The following is a 20385-nucleotide window of genomic DNA, read 5'->3' as shown; positions in this document are numbered from 1 at the left end:
AAGTAGACATTTTTGCCCATTATTAGATCTTCCAGGTATCTCTCCTTTTTGTGAGGTGATTCTCTCCTCATTCCATTTGTAATGAAGTTTCTTACTCTGATGACTAAAGCAAAAAATCCTCCTCCAGAAGTTTACGCAGGGGCATAAGAAACAGTAGTATATAATATTGTAATGGTGTGGATCAATGCCATTGATGGTCCAAATCTGACTGTTGTAATCTGTCTGACTGTTTAGATAGGAAGGTGGTGCACAATCTGTATGAACCTGAAAAATAAAGAAGTCACATGGAAATCTGCCATTGACTGCTGCAAGATACAAATCAGCAAGTCATACTGGAAGACCACCAAGCCTGAGCATGGCAGCAGAGCATCTGTACAAGCATTAGCAAATCCTAACACTGCAAAATAAACTTGATAGTGAAGAGTTCAGGCCACACATTATCTTGCTCTAACAATCACATGATATGTACAGAGATTGTTTCAAAAGGAATTAATTAGGGTCACTAAAAATTAAACTACACCTGAAGCATGATTAGACAAGCATTTATTCAAGTGTGTGGCAATAGAACTCTCTCAGCTACTCCTGCTTGTCATCACCTATCTGAACACGCTATTAAGCAACATGCAGAAGAGTGAACTACAGTTTGGAGTCACTTCCATTGAAATCATCAAATGTTTTCTGGAGAAAGAGAATGATAATATGAAATCATTATAGCTGTGAACTGACTGAAAAAAACAAAACAAAACAAAACAAAACGAAAAAACACTGTGAGCAATGCAGAAGCACCTTGTCTGGTTAAATCCCATTTTTAGTCATTGCACCTGGCACTGGTTCCACTGATCTTGCAGCTCTTCACAGCTGTTACCTGCCAGTTCTTTAAAGGCTGCTCACAACCTCACAGTGCTGGAGACTCTGGCTCTGTGGGCTTTTTAACCCTTTAGTTGACAACAATAACTATGACCTTGAGGCTTTTTTCAAGTGGACTAGTGCTGTCACGTGTTAAGGATTTACATTCAAGAACAATATTTGTTACCATTTTTCATTACAAAAATCCTCCATCTGTCCTTTTTTTTTTTGTTATCTTCTTCATATTCCTTTTTTTTAAAAAAAAAAAAAAATCCTCACTTTCTCAAGTTCTTTTTTCCTATCTCTGCCCCAAATTTGTGATATATTTATTATAAAAATATCTGATAAATACATTTTATGGAGAGTTAAACTTTTCACAATGAATGCGATCCATGATTTGTGTTTTAATTGCCTTTCATCCTGATACAATCAGGCAATTATATGTCTTGGCCAATGATCTACCTTTCAAATCATGCCTTGTATCAATTGTTCAAAGCACTGTGAATGTTCAATTTAATCAGGTAGAAGAACAGAAATTCTAGGCAGTAAGCAGGGGTGGGAAGGGAGGCAATAACCTAGCTTTTCCTGATAGAGAGTATTATGCTTCCAGAATACCTCCACATTTCCAATATCGCCAGTGCTTGTGATGGTGAACACAGCATGAAATTCATTGGTAGTATATGCCACATGTTAATGGGGAGGAGGGTTTCATAGACAGATATGCTACTGCTAAGATATGATGGATGAGCTTAAATTTAGAAACTGGGAAGGCATTTAATTAAGATTTACGAGGACAGATACTGTAAGTTAAATATCAGATTATTATTAGAAGCATTGTAAAACATAGCTGTAACAATCCCAGTTGTGATATAAGTAAGACCTGCCATCACTTAAAGCACAAAGAATTTTGCAGCTTTGATCACAGAAGATAATCTAACAAAAATTCTTGCTCCTCTCAACTAGAGATGTTTACAGATTTCAGATGTTCTGGATCCAAAGACCTATAGGAGACTTCACATTTCTTTAAGTAGGGTTTTGATTCAGGGTAGTATGAACAAAGTATTAATGCACTGAGATACAAATGACATTAGTACACTGTGATTTATGCTACTTGTTTATGAAAATCAGAAGGTATAATCTGAAGCAGGGCTCAGCAAAGTTCTTTATTTCATTTTCATGGTATTAGCTAAGAAAGAAAAGGTTTGCATCGCAGTCACTAGTTTTTCATCTATGGTGCTAAATCACAATTAAAAAATTACTTAGATTTTTACAAAATTTTTGTGAAAATATACTTGGCTTGCTAAAATGTGCCTACATACATACTTATATATGTAACTGGAGCAGAAGAGGAAATAATCACTCCCTCTCACATTTACAGCTGAACTGTAAACTGCAGTATCACTTAATATTACTAAGTACAATGGAGTGCATCTGTGTATCTGGGATAGCCAGTCCATCCACCTGTATTTCTAGAAAATATACTTTTGAAATAAAAGGGGTTTAGTTCTACACATCCTAACTCCATAAAAGCTAAACTCAAATGGCTAACATTTGGATGAACAAGGCTGATTGTCTTTTATCTTGGTGAAAAATATGTGAGCTTATAAATAAACTCCTTTTCCTTGTAAGGCACAAAAAAGGGGCATAGAAAACCCAATATTAGTTGTTTTACACACAGTGTGTGAATTTTTGATGCCCATTCATAGTAACTAGAAGAAAAATTAGAAGCATACTGATGCACCAGATTTCTTTTACTTACCATTTTTTTTCTTAATTGGACTGAGTTTGTGTTCATTATAGCCCAGTTTCACCTACCTCACAATCATAAATCATCTTCAACATGTCAACATAATACCGTGGTAGCTGCATAGCTGTTGTTATATATCACAGTCTCCCTGTGTGGAGGCAATTATATTTGTCCAGATTAGACAAAATATAGTAGATAAATTGAAGTAAGGCAGATAAGTTACATGGTATCATATATTTCTAGCCCAGTATAATATGTCATAAATTCACTCAAGACATATTGAGTATAATGCTTTCATGCACACAGACACACAAAGAAATCACATTTCTAGCTAGATTGTTTGTATTACTATAGTCATGTGTAAATAGGACTGAGATCCTCTAACAGAGTATACATAGTGAAAAGTTTCTAGCATTTTTCCTGATAGCCTACAGCTTCTATTCTCTGAAGCTCTGGTTCTGCTCTAGTTCTACTGCCATGAACAGTCATTCCAACAAGAAGAGCTCAATCACCACACGGTGAAGCACCACAGCTCCCTTCTTGAATTATATTGAATTTCTTGTCATCATATGGACTTTGAGACGTATTAACCAGAGATCATGCTGTTGATAAATTGGGGTAATGACTTATTGACCAGGACATTGGACTAGTGCCAAGACTGTGCAGTGACCTGTGACATACTCACTCTTCTGCAACTGAATTTGCAGAAATGAGAAGCTGAAGTGTCCTTGTTCTGCTGTTACTGAGTTACATGTGACTGCCAAGACACAAAAGGCTCACTGGCAGAAATCCTTTGTCGCATACCTTTTACCATAGTATTTTAACTTAACACAGTCATATATGTCATCTTAATTTCAGGACACTCAGTTTTCAACACTAAAATATGCATTGAAAAGTAATAGTTTGGTCTAATTTTATTTTAAATGTACATAATTTAAAAAATAGAATAAAATACACCTTACTAAAATTTTTTCTTGGTGTTTCCCCTAAAGAATGATAAAGAAAAGGTGGTTTTGTTGGTCTGATTTTTTTATTCTGTATATTCCACTCCCTGTTCCCAGGGTTTGTTACAGAACTAGAATTAAAAACGTTTTTTTTCTTTCCCTAATTATTTCTGTTTCCCAATGATGTGCCTTAGTCCAATGACTTCATACTTCTGAAAGTCAAGTAACTGCTTACCTCTAAGTAACCAACAATGAAAATTTTAAATGAAATTCCTGTAATTATAAAATGTGTCTTCAAAATCTCACATTTGTTTTTCATACTGTCATTCTCAAATTAATTACACTTCCCAGAAAAATGTTTGTCAGGTTAAGAAGTGTTAATTCATATTATAAAAAGAGATTTAGCTCATTTTTTCTCCATGTCAGCACTGGTTTGGTGCAAAAATGTTGGGCAGTCTGAAGCCTGTTACTATTCTTGGATACTGTGCTAGTTCAGAGCATGCGGGTGTGCCTTTCAGAAGGTGTAATACAGAATTTGCAGCAATGTCACCAGCTGACCCAATAGTCTTGAACACTATTCTCTGCCAAGAACATTCAGGGTACCTCAGAGCACTGTGTGTCTGATACCAAAGCAAGTTTAACTTTAAAAACTTGAAAATCTATAAGTCATTTACAACAAGAGTTCATACTGTGTTTTCTATTCAAGCAAAGCTTTTTGCAAATGCCTCTTGTAGTTTGTAAGTATTTCTGAAGTATTTCTCACCTCATGACTTCGTGACTTCCTGGAGTGAGCAAACTGGGCACAAGCAACAAGAAGCCCTGAATCCAGATGATTATGTTTTCTGTTGCTATATAATTTTATTGGATATTATAGAGTCCAATGATTTTCAAGGAGCAGTTATATTGAAAAGTTCATAAGAGTAACCACAAATTCATGAACTGTGAAGCTGGTGCATTGAAATAAATCATATTAATTTGGCATTAGATTTGAAATTTCTCGAATAAATCCTCAGAAAATGATAATAAAAAACAGTGCAAACATGACAGCTTACACTATGAACGAGCCTTTTAAACAGGAATAAATGAGTCAATCAGAAAAAGTCAAAATTTTACAGATGATGTGCTTTCTGAGCTGTCAGGGAAGATTAAATTCCAACAGTTATTCTTTCATTGAAGGAAAAAAAAATGAGTTAACATTAGCTTGGTCCAAACAGCCACCAATTTAATGCAAATTAGTTTAAGAGACAACTTAGTTAAGCCAGTCAGTACCATCTGTAGAGTCAGAAGCTAGGTTTTCACTGCCGAATGAAAGAGGTCAAGGTTAATGGGTACTGACTTGATTTTCATCATTTAGGATTTAGTCCTTTCTAAAGCAGTTTGCTCTTGGAGAAGGCTTTTTGGAGCAACATAGGAACTGCAGTAAGGATTAGACAGTATGGACCACCCTTATTTTTATTTAGCATAAACTTAGTCTTTGCTTTATTATCAGTTCAAGGCTACCCTCAAAATTGACCTAATTAATTTGAAAATATGTTCCTATTTAAACCAGTATAAGCAATAATTTCCTGAATTTCAGAGCTGCAACTAAATTGTGAACATTTACTAAACTACCCTGTCAGATAAGCATCACTGAAGTACAGGTAACCTGTATCCATGGTTTAAGCAAAATAATAAGGAGCATTTAAATTTAAGCTGAACAGGCATGTACCCCCGATCAGTAAACAGCAGCTGATAACTGGCTGTCAGTTGTATACCTCTATCCACAGATTCATTTAAAAAAAAGTAGAAATCACTAAAAATAAATAATTAATTTTTAAGCAAAACTCATTTTAAACTAAACCAATATAAAGTGCCCCCATTTTAAGTTACTTGCAACATTTTAAGCTTTTGTAACTTTTCTAATTCAGAAAAAACCTACACCATACCCAAACCTTGTATGCACCTGTCTTTGTTTGTTGATCTGTTTGGCCATGCAGTACCTGTGCATTGAGGAAAATAATTCTTTCCATTTTGCCCAGATCCTCTGTGCAGATAAGAATGTCTAATCAAATTCAACAAATGTCATTCAGACACTGTGACTCCCTTATCTAATTCAAATTTCTGCTTCCGGTTGTCGCTTGTTACTATTTAAATATCTTTCAGCTCTTGGATGGTAAATTTACCTGATCAAGAACAAGATACAAAAAGACACCTTCTGGATGCTAAGAGTGGGATGTATCCTACCTATCAAGTGGGCATCTCTGTCTAAACTTGTCAGCTAGATTCCCTTCCCAGGCAAAGAAGAGAAACAGTCACTTTCAGGGCATGGCTCATCTAACTCAAGGCATCTCTATTAGGATAAGATTCTATATCATCTAGGATTTTGCCCATATAATTAACTAGGAATTGAAAGCTTTATGTATGTCCAAGGTGCTACCATCTTGGATAAGCTGACCATCACAGCAAGTATTTTAGCAATGTGCAAATTTGAGGTTTAGACCTCTCTACATCAACATCTCCTGAAGAGACTAAACTGCTGTGTGCACTTGCACCCGCCAGTGCAAAAGTCATTGAATCCAGTACAAACCATATCTGTTTGTGCATTTTTCATTCAAAAGTATGAAAGGAAGTGATGTCAGTTCCTAACTTTTATATGGAAGACTTGTAGTCACAGTGTTTTTCTGAACATGGGAGAGAGCTAGGTTCTATGTTAGCTTCAGTTACAATATTACTTATCTGCACCACTAAGAAGCTGAAAGCAAAGATCAATCAGCCATTCTTTCTATGTCTTCTGCTGAAATGGAGCCACTGAGCCAAATAAACCACAAGAAGTTTATAATACCAGACACAGACTCAAGAAAGGCCATGTTTACATACTTTGGACACCCTCTGTAACATCAAACTTTTGATCTCCACTCCAAAGGGTGACTGGCCCTTTTTAAATCAGAGACATAGCATAAAGCGTGCAAAGACTGAGGCAGTGAAGAACATCTTCCAGTCTCTTACTTCTGAAGCAAATATATTACTTCCTTGTCTACTGTTTTAATGAGTACTATTTTCAGATTAAAATTTCAAAGAAGGGAATTTAACCAATCTGTGATGGCCAAAAGGATGACAAATAGCAAAAAAAAAAAAAAAAAAGCATGCTTAATCCTGTTATCAGATGGGCAATTACATTGGCATTGCAGAAAAGGCTGCCTTAGTTTTCAACAAACATGAAGATTGCAGACACATACCACTCTCCAGCCTTTCAGGTTGTACAGGCAGAGTTATCTCATCCCTTCCCTTACATTCACAGTTCAGCAAAAATTACTTCATCCCTATGTCAGATTTATGGAACCCATTTCAGTAGCATGACTGAGACATCTGGGGAAGGAATTTGCATTTTCTGCCATAGTTCTCAAACTGTCCTCAGTAATTGCCAGTTGATTGTCAAGCACTTTCTGTGTAGCTCACAAGAATGAAACAAATGGCCCTCATGAAACAGGATTTGGGCAAGGAAAGCAGCTTCTGAAGGCATGCCACTGTTCAGAGAAGTGAATAGTAATAACCATTATTAATGCATTTTATGACAGCTCCCAAACCCCTGTTATCAGTTCTGGTGGGCTATGCTGTGGGCTGCAGTCAGTGGGCTCCTGCTCCAAGGTGAATAGGAACAGTGCTCCAAACAAAATAGAGGTAACAGGTTCCAAGATACTGCTAAGCAAAGACTGAAAAATTTGTACTGGCAGTGGATTATATGAAACTTGTTATCTAATGAAATCTAATGAACAATAAAATTGATAGTAAGAATCTGCAGTAGCAGTCCACCCCTTCTGAGAGTTACCACATCAGATATCTCAAAAGCAGTTATTAATTCCATATCTTTACCTCTTACAGAGTGACTGCACAGGCTGGGGATTAATGTGATAATTGGAGGAGGGCTGAATTTACTACTTAACCAATTCTCTTTTAACCCTCAGACTGGTTGTGTGCCAGACCAGGAATCGTTATCATAAAATTGACCAGGGAAAAAGAGAATAATGTGTTAGCAGCTCTCTCTGGTTGATGACTAGGTCAAAACAGAGGAGTGAAATTGGAAGGACTGAAAAAAAAGATACAGCAAAATCCATCCTCCTCTGTAGTGCTCTGCAGTCTCACATCTGTGTTCCAAGAACAGAGGCTTTTTAATTTCAGAAATACTAAAAATGAATATTCCTGAATTATACTTTGCATGGAGTGTGTAAAGTCCAAGCCAAACAGTTTAAGTTTCATTCATTGCTTCTGTTAACACAGACTCTCACAATATTCCAGAGGTTAATAAATGCATTAACATGCAAAGATTAGAAGCTAATGGTAAATAAAACCTTGGTAAAATGAACTTAGGAAGTAATAGCATTAAAAATCAATGGTTCCTTCAAAGGAGACTAATGGAACCACTTAAATTATTCTGCCATTACAAGGTTTCTTATCTTAACCAATTAAGGGCAGAATAAGTAAATTAGGTCATTAACATAGAGGCCCACAGATCTCTGTAACCATAATAAGATTTTTTCTGCAGATATAGTGGGAAAGAATAGAGACACTTAGATATAGAAGAGTGCAATTGAAGTACTTAAGACCTTCATACCGCATCCTAAAACTGTCAATTGTGTTTGCATAAGGACAGAAGAAGATTATTATTAGACCTTATTGACATGAAAATTATGCAGATTTGGGGTCTTCTGAACACCATTATTAGATTTAAAAACATACAATTATTTCACACAGAAAAATTACAGAAATATTGCCTACTTTATTGTATTTTATAACCTTGACAGAAGAACCACAAATACTGTAAGAGGGTAGCTCCTTGTTTGTTTCAGCAAATGAAGAGTTTTAGCATTGTTCTGAGACTTCTGACCGTATTACTCCAAAAGAGATTCTGATCAAAAACCAATTTATTTATTTAATGTTATTATCATTGCTAGTAGACAATGGAGATAGAACAAGTTGAAAATAGTTACCAACTAAATGTAGATCAATGATGAATTTATGAACCTGAAAATAATGGAATGCTGCAGGTGTAGAACAGGAGGAAAAATAAAGGAGGGAAATGAAATAATATTCATTTTTGAAGAAATTTACATATAGCCAATAAAGGATCTCATAAAATTTTACAACTTTCCATTTAAAATAAAAAAAAAAAAAAAAAGGAAGAACAATAATAGACATATTTATAATGGTTAAAGATAACAAATCCTGATTTTCAATGGCAATTCAGAAACTTGGGCTGATAATAGACACTGTGAAAGGAAAAGATGTAGGAATATCAAGAATATACAGCTGGTAACTTCACCTGGCAGAATTTAAAGAGGATTTCTGTCATTATATCATGGAATGAGGCTTTTACAATGTTTCTGCAAGATGTTTTATTTTTTAACATCAGGAAGATTAAGTCACTACCTCTTGTTTTTTCTCTTGATAGAACAATAAGGGATACATCTTGAAGAAAATGGATAATTCTACACAGTTACAACCTCTGTCCATCTGGTTGCCAAGATTAGAATGGAAATATGACTCTTAGAAATCTTATATAATGTCTCTTCCTTTTTTTCAGGTTCTTTAGCCTGTTAATGTACGAAGACAAGTAATTCATTAAAAAAAAAAAAAAAAGTGATTCTGTCTGTCACTATGTAATTAATTGCAAAGCTTGGACAGGAAAGGCAGGATCTTTAAGATGTTGTGATATGGTCCACTTTTATAGCCCACCCAATCACACTCTGCAACTGCCAATAGAACCTTCTTTTCCATGCATATCTAGAGGTATCTAATTTCACTCACCAAAATTAAAAATTTCTCTATTTAAATCATATTTAATAAACCTAAAGAGTGGGTTCTTTCTCAGTAACTAAGGAGAAGTGAAAAGTTCATCAAACTAAACAATCTCTTGAGTCTTTATCATGTTTCTAACTATGGAAATATCAAAATTCTTTCATATGGCATTTATTCCTTTATCCCTAGACACTTTAACTCTCTTGCTGAAAACAGTTACAGAAAAAGTATGCTTTTCTTGTCCTTTATAGAGACCGAGGTTTCAGAGTTAGGAGCTCAGTTAGCTTGACTTTTCTTGCAAATGGAAAAACAGATAATTATAAGAGATTATTCAGCACTCTCGAGATTGTATTACTCATTTTCAGAGGCTTCTTTTAGAGATACGGGAAGACTATATAGTTGATTACATGCCACATTCTCAACAAGTACCTCAGACAAGTGCACAAAGTTAGACGGAATAAACCTAGATGTGGGCCACTTTCAATAGGATATAAAAATACACACAGAAAATGAGTGTTTGGAAAAAATATCATCTAATTAAATCTGAAGGACATTTTTGTAGTCATATCATATATGGACTAAATAAACTGCTTTGAATAATTATAATGACTTAAAAATTCATAATTGGGGAGAAGATATGACTCAAAAATGAGTATGTTAAAACTAAATATTTTAATATTTTGATATAAAATATCAACAGAAGTAAACTCAGCTTTTTAAAGACAAAAATATTGGAAAATTAATATTTGCAGGTAATTCATCCTTTTGGGTAAATAAAATGGTTTGGCATAATTTTGTGTTGTAATATTTTTCAATTTTTATTCTGGGAAGTTTATGCACTTGGGCAGACTGACTCTTCAGTAAGGCTGTTCACAATATATTCTTCATTGTCTCTGATTGAACTTTTGTTTTGATTTTCTAAGATAAAGCAATTTCTTGTACTCCAAAACAGAAGTAACATTATTAAAGAGAATGGCTAGCCTTAACCTATGCAATGCCTTCCGTTCTTTAATGTGCAATTTTTAGCATGAGTGACATGTTTGTAATGAACCATTTGTCTGAAGATTAGAAAAACCTTAAATTTCTTGGGAAGATAAAACAACACAGTGCAAAATACATGTATTATTTATTTTCTCCCTGCCTTTATCCCATCTACTACTTCTTGGGAAAAAAAATAAAACTGTTACAGTAGTAGCAGCTGTGAAAGCCACAAGGTTATCATTATTTTAGCAAGAGACTGGGAACCAAGTCATTAGGTGACATGCTGATAATTGTGGAGGGGTTGAGAGACTCAGAACTACCTTGCTGGTCAACAAGTAAAGTAAAAAGCTTGTAATCAGTCAAACAGTTAAGTATTATATGAAGGGGATGGTTTGCTACCTAAAACAGGTCTTAGAGGTGAAGTGACCTTACAAAACGGAAACAACATTGAGAGACTGGAAACAACCACAGAAATATCTGTGTTCAGAGTTTGTTTCCACTTTATCAAGTGGATCAAACCAAAAAAAAACCCTGAGGAGAATTCCTTCAAAAGATATTGTGTAATATTATGCAAGCTGCGTTCCATTCTTGACTGAGATCACTAGAGTTTGTTCGTCCAAGGATGAACATAAACTGAGAGTCAAAATGCTCCACCACTGAATATATAGCAACAATGCAGGGTCCCACAAATGTTCCTTTTTTACACTAGATTCAGAGTGCCAGGTGTAAATAGAGACCTTGTCCAGACTATAAGCAATCCTAACTTGGGCATCTGCCTCCGAATTATGAAAAACAGAGAGTATATATCTGGGTTTGGGTCATCTTTTATAACTTTGATGCAATATTGCTAAACCATAAAAGCTAGAGTAGCTGGCTCTGCAGAACTTTCTTAGTCATAGAATTACTGATGACCCAAGCACAATATGTTTGGAATTGTGTATACTCTGTATCATCATACACGGGACAAAGAAGAAATGAAAAGGATAGTATCTCAGCTCTTTAGCTTTGAATTATTGATGCTTTATTATATAAAACAACAGACTGAGAAATAACCCATCTCAGCTTTCATTAAATGCAAAACATACAACACTAAACTATCAAGTAAGCACAAAACTTTTTGCTACACATGAATGGATTGTGATATCCGTGAATAACAAACATTCTGGACTCTCAAAAGTATTATTATGCATATTTTTCAAGTCATATTTATGCACAACAAAGTGTATGCAAGAGATCGACTCTCAAAAGACAGTAATTTAAAATACCATTTTTAGTAAAACTGAAACATATTATAATCTCTGAGTCTAGCTTTTAAAATGCATTTTAGGGAAACCAGCTTTCATATTTTATACTTAAATTTAGAATTCTGCATTTAGACTTGATGATTTAGTTATGTAAATGTACACTTAGGCCCTCTAGTTTGATAGCTAAGGGCTAGTTTATAGCAAGCACAAACAAATCATGCTACTTAAATCAGAACCACCAAAGGGTGATTTCTAGTTTAAAAGTGACAATGATATAGTATAGTGGAGGAATAAAAAGAATGTAATGCAGCTTTCTTTACACATACACATCATTTTGTCATATTTCATAATATAACATACTGTCTAGCTATTATCACTGAAGTGCATTTTTCCATTTGCCTTGTCTGTTTTCATTTGAGAGTGTTCTTATGTAATTTTGTAGGTTATCCTAGTGGGAAACTTATTTGAGAAGAGAATTAAAATGGATTTAAAAGAATTCAGCTAAAACTTAGTTACACTTGCAGCATACGCACTCTTTTTTTCTCATACACCTTAGAAACAAATGCATTGAATTATATTTAAAAAAAAAAAAAAAGGTACACTACAGAAAAATATATTCTACTACAAATGGATACAAGAATGTCAGGCATATAAAGATCTATGGAGGAATGCACTTTCAATATCCATATTGCAAACTAAGAAATTATTCACATTACTTTTATCTTATATAAGTTTATGCATTTAAAAATAGAGAGGGAAGGGAAGGGAAGGGAAGGGAAGGGAAGGGAAGGGAAGGGAAGGGAAGGGAAGGGAAGGGAAGGGAAGGGAAGGGAAGGGAAGGGAAGGGAAGGGAAGGGAAGGGAAGGGAAGGGAAGGGAAGGGAAGGGAAGGGAAGGGAAGGGAAGGGAAGGGAAGGGAAGGGAAGGGAAGGGAAGGGAAGGGAAGGGAAGGGAAGGGAAGGGAAGGGAAGGGAAGGGAAGGGAAGGGAAGGGAAGGGAAGGGAAGAAGACCAGAACTGCGCATAATATTCAAGGAGGCCACACCAATACTGAATACAGTGGGATAATCACCTCTTTTGATGAGCTGGTTAAGACGTGTTTGGTGCACCCCAAGATGTGGTTTGCCTTCTTGGCTGCCAGGACAGACACTGCTGACTCATGTTGAGCTGCTGTCAAGCAACTCCTCCAGATTCCTTTCTGAAGGGTTGCTCTCCAATGACTCTTCTCTCAATTTATACTTGTGCCCAGCATCATTCTGTCCCATGTGCAGAATCCAACATTTGGTCATGTTAAATTTGGTCCTGTTAAATTTAATCCTGAAATTATAATTTAGGCTATTTACAATTAGTGCACTGAAAAGCTGTCATGGAGGCACCCCAAAGTTAGTTTTAGGCAGACAACAAGGTCCAAAACAAACTCTTATTCTGCTCAAAAAGGTGCAGCAAATTAACCGGTAAGAAACAGGGTTTATGCAATCAGTTAGCACTCAGTAACATAAATACAGGTTCAAATATCAGTTGAGGAAATTATTGGGGTGCAGCAAATAATAACAATGGAGATCCACAATGTGCATACACGTGGCTCATGAAAAACAATGCCAGAGCCATCCTCGACTTCAGGAAACAAATACACGTGCTTATATTTAAGCACGAAATACACTCACTTTATCTAGTGAGGAAAACACCCACAAGTCCTGTGAGCAAATACACTTGCCCAATTTTGGCAAGGAAAATAGACTCGCTTATGCAGCAAAGAGATATTCAGTAAGTTATCCCTCATCCACACGGTGCGGTAAGGCAGTCCCAGTCCCGGAAGATTACTTTAGGCTGTGATCCTGACTAAGGGGAGGGGTCTAGATGACAGCATTTTTGGCCCGCTGCTCTGAGAGGACACACACAAAGAGATGCCTCGGTGGGTAGTCCCGTTTTATAATTGAGTCAAATCTGGTTGTGGGCAATCTAGAAGCTTCTCTGCTCCCTCACTCTGGCTGTGGGTGCCCAAAAACTTCTTGGCACCCCCCACTTTGGCTGTGGGGGCCCAGAAACCTCCCATCTATCTGGTTCCTCTACCCCTCTCCTAGCTAACTGACAGACGGTTAAACAAAAGGAGCTGTTAACTTGCCCCATAGCAGAAGAGGTGGGAGGTGTTGGGGAAGAGGATGGGGGTGTGCATGCACCTTCCACACTGAAAGAGCAGGGGCGAAGGGAGAGAGATGGGGGTATGCAACTGCCACAAAGGCTACCTCAAGTATGATTCAGCCAATCGTAGCTCTGATGTCCAAAATATATGGGATTAAATGACTTTTCTTATGTTTATCCCTCTCCATTGACTCTAGACCCTCCAGGGGAGGTTTAGGATGAACCAGGGGAGGTTTACGCTGGACATTAAGAAAAGGTTCTTTGCCCAGAGGGGAGTGGAGCACTGGAACAAGCTCTCCAGGAAGGTGGTCACGGCCCCAAGCTTGACAGTGTTCAAGAAGAGATTGGACAAATTCCTCAGACACATGGTGTGAACTGTGGGGTTGTCAGATGCAGGGACAAGAGTCGGACTCAATGATCCTTTGTGGGTCCCTTCCAACTCAGGACATTCTATGGTTCTATAAAATGTCTAGATCACTAATCTAGACTTTCAACTTTTAGATAGCTAACGTTACACTAAAAAAAATTAAAAAAATTTAAAAAAAGAGTCACCTCACACTAAAATGAATAAGTGGGAAAAAAACAATTTTTAGATAACTCAAAATTAAAAGAAGGCTACTCTATTAAGTGGTTATAGATATCTACCTGGATACTTATATTTATCTGAAGTAAGACAGCTGAAAATAGATGTTAGAGAGAAAGAAAAAAAAAAAAAAAAGGAAGAATATTCAATTTTCTTCAGAAAATAAAAAAAAGCCTCTTCAACTTCCTTCAGGAAAGTTATGATACAGATAATTTTTGAATTTTAGATTAATCTTAATAAAATCAATGACAGCACACTTTGCTAGAGTACAATAAACTTTAATTTCCCAAAGGAGACTATGGAACACCTTGAGTGAAAACTTACAAATGCAAATTTTAAGATAGCTCTAGATTTCATTATCTGATATCTTAACAGATCAGATCTCATCTTTCCACCAGCAAATCTAGACTTTTAATTCACATGCAAATTCCAGTAATGAAAATTGAGCCTTTCATCCTGAACTGAGGATATAGCTCCAGAGATACACACTGTCCTTGAAACAAGAACTCAGTCCCTGTCCACATAAATGTTAGGGCCCTGGTGTCATTCATAGGCTTCACCCTCCCTTACCAGCCTTCTCCAGGGCCTCTACCACTCTGCTCAGATGCCAGGACCCCATTTTGGCTCATCCCAGAGCAGTCAGTTCATGCTTCAGCAACTAGGTAAGAACATCATGCTTACACCGTGTCTCTAGCTCTGCCTCCCAGATGGGCCTCTGGCCCACATCATAGATTTGTCTCTTGCCCACTTTCCTTTTGCTTCAGACTGGAGCCCCTGGCTGCACCCTGGACCTGGGGCATCACTTGCAATCCCAGGGGCTTTCAACGTACCCTTCTGTCATCACCTTCACTGTGTCCATCACGCTCAAGCCCTGCTGGATAGCACCCTTTCAGTGGGGGCAATGCCTGTGCTGTGGCCACCCTCAGCTCCAGATTTATCCCATCTCATGGAGCAGATCCATTCCCATGGTTCCCATAAAATCAGCAAGAAGGGCAGTAGGACAGGAGCAGATGTTAAAGAACAAATCTCAGTCCTTCAAGGGACAGAGATATGTGTTCCAGATTAGATAACAGGAAAAATTTCCTCACTGAAAGGGTTATCAAGCATTGGAGCTGGCTGCCCAGGGAAGTGGTTGAGTCATCATTCCTAGAGGTCTTTAAAAGAGGTGTAAATTTGGTGCTTAGGGACATGGTTTAATGGCAGACCTGGTAGTGTTAGGCTAATGGTTGGACTTAATGAACTTAAAGGTCTTTTCCAACCTAAACAATTCTATGAATTCATGATTCTACAAGCAAAACATGAGAAGCCTGTCTTAGCCGAAAGAAGCAAATATTTAATGTTCTTCCTCTGTGTGAGAGGAATATTACAGAGAAACCGAGTGCAAAAACCAGTTTTGCAAGCAGAAGCATTCAGAGGCAAGAAAAAAAAGTTTTGCTGATTACTTCGATGGGATGCCTACACTGACATAGTCAAATCCAGGAAGGGTGCAAAAGCTGCACTTTTTATCACAGAAATATGAGTCCCTGCCAGAGACATATACAAAATACAGTAAGTTTTGCAGAAACTCAAAAGTATTTCAGAAAAACATGTTAAACCACTAAAGTTTTAATCAAATTGTTATATTTTTTATCAATTTTATGATGCCAGATCTTCTGTTTATGCTAAACTCTTACTTTTAACAAAACAAAACAGAAACATACTGTCATAATACTATGACAGAAGCCATGTTGTTGAATCCTTTCTAGAAAAATAATAACATAAAGATAAGAAGGAGCCACTATATTCCTAATTTAACCCAAAATCAGATCATGGCCTGCGGGACATTGACTGCAAGGGACAACCTATGAAAATAAACACACACACACACATACACTTAATGTGCCTGTCAGAAGGCTACAATAGTGTGTAGGCGTACACATGCATATATGTATGTATTCAAGTAGGATGTCTCTACTGCAAGTGTCTAGTAAGGGAAAAAAGACAATTACTCAGGTATACTGACCATAAATAGCAAAAACTGGGAGCAAACAAGACCAGACTCTAAAGTCTAAATATAGTGCAAAGATCTGTCTTTACTGAAATTATATACAGCCTGATACACATCAGGCTCAAGAACTCTGTGAGCTTGAAATTTATTTAAATGATCAGAAGGTGAAAATTCTAATATATTAAAGGAAAATAAAATAAAATAAAATAAAATAAAATAAAATAAAATAAAATAAAACGTAGTGGAATAAAAAGCAGAGTAGTCTATGCAAATATTCTCAGAAAGACTCGTTGAACTCATTGGAAGTTTTCATGTGTAGTGTCAAAAATATGTATGACACAACATATATCATGTAATACACTAACTAAAATGACATAAATAGAAAATATAGAACCCAAAATGAAACAGCCTTAACAAAATATGAAATAAAAAAAAAAAAAAGTTAAAATTATTTGTTCAGTCTCTTCCTTTCTTGAGATAGACATGTTCCAATTGAAAGATTCTGTTACAACAAAGCTTCAGTTTCCAGTAAAAAAAATGCTTCATCAAAAAATTTCAATCAGCTTTTGGTGATACAACTGCAAAACTGCCTGGCACCTACTCAAATGTGGAGGAATTGTTTTTATCTGGTGCATAGTCATAGTCATCTAATAGTCATCTAATCAGTTCTGCAACCTCTCTGAGTTCTGATCAAAATAAACACCCTAATCCACACAATGAGCTCCTCAGTCCCTCCATTCACCTGAAATATAAGACCTGGTGTGTTAGAGGTAAAATTGCTGTGTACTGTATTTATTGCTGTATATCGATCTATCAAGAAGTTGTTCAGTTGGTTTGGTTGTCAGTCAAATATAGCAGAGCATTGGGCTCTTCCTGGGGCTTACTTCTTTGCTTCATCTACTAATAATTAAACTGAGCATTTGTGACAAATGGCCATAACATATCCTATGATGATTCCCCACTTAATATTGCTAATACAATTTAACAGATCACAAACTTCAGATTTTCCTACAAAATATACTCCTGAATATTTTTTCATATTGGCAGCAGAACTTTTACTCTTCCGTGAATTTCTATATTCTGTTCTTCACTGAGCTACATATTAGGGGATGCCTTGAGATTTTTTTTTCAGTGTTATACAAAATAGATTAGTATGACTGAGTATGGAGTGATACCAAGGACCTGTGTTCATGCAATTTGCTTACCAATAACAGTTTAAAAATTAAGTACTTCCCTTGGATAAATAAGACAGCAGAACTAGTGACAACTGGCAAAGAGAGGGATGAGGTACTCAAAACAATATTTTGCCTTAGTTTTCAATGGCAATCTCTTTTCCCAAAATAGTTCAAAGAGTTGCAGTCAATTGCTTGATGTCTAAGTGGAAACCTGTAACAACGGATGTCCTACAAGGGTCCATACTGGGACAAATATCATTTAATATGTTCATCAATGGCATAGTGGGATTAAGTGCACTCTCAGGAAGTTGGTAGATGACATCAAGTTCAGTGTTGGTATTGATTCACTAGAGGGAATGTTAATACAGGCCAGGGAATGAAAGGATTGAGAGCAGCCCGGCAGAGAAGTACTTGGGGGAACTGGTGAATGAAAAGTTGGGCATGAGCTGGCAATGTGCACTCACAGCCCAGAAGGCCAGTCATATCTTGGGCTGTATCAAAAGGAGCATGGCCAGCAGGTTGAGGGAGGTGACTCCGCCCCTCTGTTCTGGTGAGACCTCACCTGGAGTATTGTGTCCAGCTCTGAAGCCCTCAGTACAGGAAAGACATGGGCCTGTTGGAGAGGGTCCAGAGGAGGGACACAAAAATGATCAGAGGGCTGGAACACCTCTCCTGTGAAGACAAAGAGAGTTGGGGTTGTTCAGCCTGGAGAAGTGGAGGCTCCAGGGAGACCTTACTGAGACCTTTCGGTACCTAAAGAGGGCTTATAAGAAAGATGGGGATGGACTTTTTACCAGGGCCTGTTGCTACAGGACAAGGGGTAATGAGGACAAGGGGTAAAAGAGGGTAAATATAGGCTAGATATAAGGAAGAGGTTTTTTACAATGAGGATGGTGAAATACTGGAACAGGTTTCCCAGAGAGGTAGTAGATGCCCCAACCCGGGAAACGCTAAAGGTCAGCTTGGACATGGCTGTGAGCAACCTGATCTAGTTGAAGATGTCCCTGATCGTTGCAGAAACTAGATGGACCTTTGTTGGACTAGATGACCTTTGAAGGTCCCTTCCTATCCAAACCATTCTATGATTCTATGACTGGTTCTGAAATTTTAAAAAATACTCTAATATTAGTAGATTTTAAATACTTTCCCAGTAAAAATGGGTAAGTCTTGATCTGCACAAGTTAAGACAGAACAATCAATGTGTCTATTATGGCTTTACAATAATTAACACTTTAAAGCTACAGGTGTAATAATGTTCCTATGTTATTTGCTATATTTTGTTCTTAGTTATTGAAGGGTACAATGGAATACTGCTGACAGTTACATAGTAACAGTTAAAAGATTCATTGGAAATGGCATATATGTAGTCCCACCAGTTATCATCACAGAATTAGATGTGTCCTCTCTGATTTTTTTCTACAAAAATAATAAACCAAATGGATCAATTCATATTAATATTACTAATATTATAAAAAAATCTTCACGCATCCAGCCTAAATGGCAACATATTGTGTAGCTAGAAAAACTTGATAAATGTCAGAGGAATCAGTCATAGGCATCACTTCTATCTATAAATGAAACTTTTGTGAGAACTTATCTTCCTTTACCTTACGACTTCCTGTTTCATTCCCTAGTGATCCAAACGCTTTTCAAACTCTGCCACTGAGCATCATTAAAATGAAGCCCATAGTGCACAGCCAAACCTCATTTTAGCACAGTAAAGATGTAAAACTCATTAGGCATGCATAAGGCAATCTAAATAAATCATGATTTAAATGTCTGCAATCTCCAAGTTAAATAACCTAATTTACTTGGAAACAATGTGTACAACTGAAATGTAAATTAGGTAAATCCAGAATCAGGGATATGAAAAAAACTTTTCAGTTATTTCAGCAAATAGTCTTGCCCTTAAATCAAAGCAAACTAGACTAAACTTAACCCTTTGGCCTTCTTTGTATCCAAAATTACTTCATATTTTTCTGATTCCTTTTCTGTCTAACTAAAACTGATTTGACCATTTATTTTCCTCAGTTAAAACTCAACGCAAACCAGGTGTACTTCCTGCAAACCTTCATATTTGCTTCTCATACTGCATATTCTACCACTAATTCTATCAAGTCTTAATACGCATAGCCTCTTATTTGCCAGTCATCTGAAAACAAGACTAAGGGTTCCAAGGAAAATGCTGACAGGAATTCTGTATTTTCTCATTAAAGATGCAGTTAAATCACATTTATTTACTTCAAAATGTATTGCAGCAGATCCTCAGTGATTTTTAAGATATACAGATTTGGTTTCCCTTTTTTACACCTAATTTCATTTCTTAAACCATTCCTTCAGCTAGCTTTCAGTGTTAACTAACTTCTCACATTTCCCAACCTCTTTCCCATGTGATACACTTGATGTTTTCTCCCATTCCTGTCATCTAGCTGCATAATTTTCCTCACAGCACTTTTTTTCTGCCTGTGTTTCAAACTGTTTTGACATGCCATACCTTGCAGCTAGTCCTCCTGATGCTATCACTGTCCTCAGCTTCCCTTTGAAATCTGCTGTCCTTCCCAGGACTCAACGAACAGCAGATGCAGCATCCCAAAAGAGATACACACACAGAAGCCATGCAAAAAGAATAGAAGCTGACAGCATTTCAGTGTAGTCATAACAAAATTATGGGGTGAATCGCACCCGTATTTGAAGTTATGTCCAGATTTCCACCCAGCGAATTCACCGTCTATGCCATGGTATTGTTCACTCATTCACATTTCTAGGTTGTTTTGGAAAGTCAAAGCTGGTACCTCATATTTACTAATGATAACACATAATCTGAATACCAAAATGTATTGCAAAGTTTTTTACAGTTCAAATAATAAATAGGAATGTTAATGATCTTCCATAAATGAGGGACAGATAGCACAGGTTATTGTTTTTAGTATGAAACTGTTTCATATTAACCCTACTAAGTGTTTCTCGTT

This window comes from Columba livia, chromosome 1 (genome assembly GCF_036013475.1).
Source record: "Columba livia isolate bColLiv1 breed racing homer chromosome 1, bColLiv1.pat.W.v2, whole genome shotgun sequence".
Taxonomy (NCBI): Eukaryota; Metazoa; Chordata; class Aves; order Columbiformes; family Columbidae; genus Columba; species Columba livia.
The sequence above is the reverse complement of the archived record's forward strand: the minus strand, read 5'-3'. Positions refer to the sequence as shown.